A 3915-nucleotide genomic window follows, 5' to 3' on the forward strand; every position below is an offset into this window, starting at 1 on the left:
CTAAAAAAGGATTCTATATACCCAGTATCTATAATTTTCACTCTACATTCCTCACTTCTCCTATTGATAGTTTTTAATCTTAAAAACTTAAGCCCACTTCTCTAAATGATAGTTTTTAATCTTAATCTTGCATTTCAATATCTTCATAGCTTCCATTTCCCTGTCCGAGGGTTTGATACTGATGTCGTAGCAGTAAAATCTGAACAGCACTTACCCTTTCTCTTATGAATGCAACTAATCTATTTAAAATACAGGGTCCTATGGTTAAAAGTAAAAGCAGAATCACAAGAGGGCCTGCAAGGGAGGATATCAGAGTAGTCATCCAAGGGGGTCTATTAAACCAACTTTCAAACCAATTCTGTTGTGCTTCTCTGTCCTTCTGTCTCTGATCTAGTCTCTCTCTGAGTTTACTCATAGAGTCTTTAATCACACCTGAATGGTCTACATAAAAACAGCATTCTTCTTTCAAAGCAGCACACAGTCCCCCTTCTCTAAGAAACAGCAAGTCTAATCCTCTTCTATTCTGTAAAACAACCTCAGAGAGGGAAGTCAATGATTCCTCTAACTTTGATACTGACTGTTCTAGGGCCCTCAGATCTACATCAATAGCTGCTCTCAGTTCATGAAAATAGTGTGGGGTCTGAACTAATGCAGCAGTTCCTGTGCCCACACCTGCAGCCACTCCTAGCCCCAATATGACAGCTAGGGTTAAGGAAATGGGCTCTCTACGGAAGCGTCTAGGGTATCCAAACTCGTGGTCAAGAGTATCTGCAGGGTGATAATAGACTCGAGGAACTAGCTGAACAAGTATACAATAGTCTTTGGTCTCATCAAAAACAGAGGTGGAGATGCATGGAGTTAATCCAGAACTACAAGCCCACCATTTATCAATTTCAGGCACTAAAAATCTGTTGACAGAGGTCTTTGGACTCTTAAGAGTCTCATTGCATAGATGTGTATAAGCAGCGGGAGGGGTTCCCAAGCAAACCCCTTGACCTGAAACTTCAGTAAGGGTAAGTCTATTTTTACTATTCCATACACAGGCATCATGACTAGTGGTGTTATTAAAGGTCCCAGTTGTTGCGATGCCTTCATAATAAGGAGGCCCTGAAGAGAGGCAAAGCCAGCAGGACTTAGTCATATTGGGTTGGGACCCATTTAGTATGGTAAAAGCACCTTGGATCAGACTTAACAGCCTCTGTCCAGTGCTTGGGAGAGAAGGAGTAGAGGTCAAAGGAGTACCCAGAGGGTACTCAGTATGGTGTTTGAGTTCTGAAGGTCTTAAAGGGGTCGCAGGGGCAACCGCAAGGGGTTTCTGTTCTGGTAACACTCTGTTAGGGCCTATAGGCTGAGCAGGTGGACTCTCTATCTTCAACTGAATGGTGAAAGCAGCACCCAAGTCGAGCTTCATCATTCTATCTGGAAAATACCATCTAAGGCCCCATGTTCTCCCTTTTAACCACTGTACTGTATCCCCGGTCCGTCCCTGGACAGTGAAAGTTATATTTAAGGGTATGCAGGTGGACCTTGAATTGCACAGGTTCTCTGTAGTCCACTTAAAACATTCTGTTGGAGAGACATAATTTTTACGTACTACAATCCAGTCCCATGAGGAGCTGGGGTTCCAGTAAGCATCTCCTGTTGTTTCGCAGCCCCAAGCAGAACAATATAAGTTCCCTATGTCTCCACAACGGTGGGCTGTTGTTCGATCCCGACCATCCCTGGGACAGACATAAAAATCTAATTTCCCTAGCTCACATCTGCGTTCCGGGTCTCCGCACCCAAATTTGCCTCCTGGGCAAATTCTCCGCCCTGCATCCAGGGGCAACTTCTGAGGATCTGAGGTAGGGATATCCCAGGTGTCTAATCCAGCTGCTAATTGGCAGAAATCGGGAGTGAGAGTGGGCCACCAGGTGTACGGTGGGGCTACCCTAGAGGCAGACCACACTACCTCTCCAGTCATTGAGGTGACCTGCCAAGTCAGTTTTTGGGGAGTGTGTGGATTATTCCCCATCATCTGTGGGGCTAGGCGTAGGCGCAACTTAAGAGGATTACCAGTCCGCTCCAAAGTCCATTCATCTTGATGAGAGTTCGGAGGTGCTCTTTTCACGTGCGAGGCGTGGATCCACGCAGCGATGCCGTCTACCTTCACTGCTGTGGGGGTTGTCAGCAGGACCAAGTACGGGCCTTTCCACCGTGGCTCAAGGTTGCCCGTCCGATGTCTCCTTACTAGGACAGTGTCTCCGACCTCGAACTGGTGTGGTACTGGATCTTCTTTAGGAGCATAGGAGTTCTTTATGGTTCCCCAGATTTCCTTTTTCACAGTCTCTAAGGCTTTCAGTCGGGCTAGAATAGGAAAAGGGGGAATATAACCATCATCAGGGCGAGTTGTACTCTCAAGGGTCTGATAAATGGGAGGTGGAGAACCGTATAAAATCTCAAAGGGAGTAAGTCCCAGGACTCCGGGCGTGTTCCTGACTCGGAACAGGGCAAGTGGGAGCAAGGCTGTCCAATCACCCCCGCCGGTCTCTATAGTCAATTTAGTTAAGGTCTCCTTTAGGGTTCTATTCATCCTCTCTACCTGTCCTGAACTCTGGGGTCTATATGAACAATGTAATTTCCAATCGAACCCCAATAGTTTGGCCAGTCCCTGACTTACTTGCGCGATGAAAGCAGGCCCATTGTCTGAGCCAATCACCCTTGGTACCCCAAACCTGGGTAGGATTTCTTCCAATATCTTCTTAGCCACCACAGTAGCCGTCTCCTTCTTGGTTGGGAATGCCTCGACCCATCCGGAAAAAGTATCTATAAATACTAAGAGATATTTGTTACCATACCTGGTAGGTTTTACTTCAGTGAAATCGACCTCCCAGTAAGAACCAGGTCGATCTCCTCGAAGTCTAGTTCCTTTTACCTCCTGATGGTGGCTGGCATTCGTGAAAGCACAAGCCTTGCACTCTCGCACTAGCTTGTGTGCTAGTTTCTTCAACCCTGGAATCTTATACTGAGACCGGGCCACTATTTCCATCATCTTTTCGGGCCCCAAGTGGGTCCACTGATGGATCCCAGATAGGTACTGTAGGCTTTCTTCTTCAGACAGGACCGGCTTGGTCCCTGGTTCCTCAGTGGGATTGGGAGTCTTTGATTGGGTTCTGATGGTCAAAATCATGGGTCCCTGGGCAGCTTTTTTTGCTTCCAGGTCCGCCATTTGGTTTCCTTTTGCAATATAGTCTGTCCCTTTTTGGTGGCCAGAACAATGAACTATTGCTACCTTCTTTGGAAGGTGAATTGCCTCCAAGAGGCTCAAAATCTCTTCTTTGTTTCTAATTTCTTTTCCTGCTGAAGTTAATAGCCCTCTCCGTCGGTAGATGGCGCCATGTACATGAGCGGTAGCAAATGCATACCTGCTATCAGTGAAAATATTCACCCCTTGTCCTTCTGCCATCTTCAAGGCCTGGGTCAAGGCTACCAGTTCAGCTTTTTGTGCTGAAGTCCCTTCAGGTAGGGCCGAGGCCCACACAGTCCTTTTCCCATCCACCACCGCTGCTCCCGCCCTTCGTTTACCCTCAATCACGAAGCTGCTCCCATCAGTAAACCAGGTCTTCACCCCTGGCCAGGGCTTGTCAGTCAGGTCTGGTCTGTTGGACGTTTCTTCAGCCAGTATTTCTTCACACTGGTGAATCACGGAGCTGTCAGCCTCGGGCAGCAGGGTGGCAGGGTTCAGAACAGCCGGCGGGGCAAAGGTTATACGTTCGGTGAGAAGGAGGCTCTGGTAGTGAGTCATTCTGGCATTAGTCATCCAGCAATCGGGAGGCTGTCTGACAATGCTTTCCAGAGCATGAGGGGCCACTATTGATAATTTCTGTCCCAAAGTCAGTTTATCAGCATCTTTCACTAGTAGAGCTGTAGCTGCTA

At 47.4% G+C, this 3915-nt stretch overlaps 1 long non-coding RNA gene across 1 annotated transcript; it reads right to left on the reverse strand.

Annotated features, from left to right (window-relative positions):
• Nucleotides 1-2052: 2052 nt before the first annotated feature.
• LOC114616035 lies at nucleotides 2053-3667 on the reverse strand. The gene is made up of 3 exons (XR_003710582.1): nucleotides 3565-3667; nucleotides 2660-2814; nucleotides 2053-2346 (listed from the first exon to the last, which is right to left on the reverse strand). It is a non-coding gene; the product is annotated as an uncharacterized LOC114616035 (long non-coding RNA).
• Between the last annotated feature and the right edge of the window lie 248 nt (nucleotides 3668-3915).

The sequence above is a fragment of the Grammomys surdaster genome, unplaced genomic scaffold (assembly GCF_004785775.1).
Source record: "Grammomys surdaster isolate TR1022 unplaced genomic scaffold, NIH_TR_1.0 232193, whole genome shotgun sequence".
Taxonomy (NCBI): Eukaryota; Metazoa; Chordata; class Mammalia; order Rodentia; family Muridae; genus Grammomys; species Grammomys surdaster.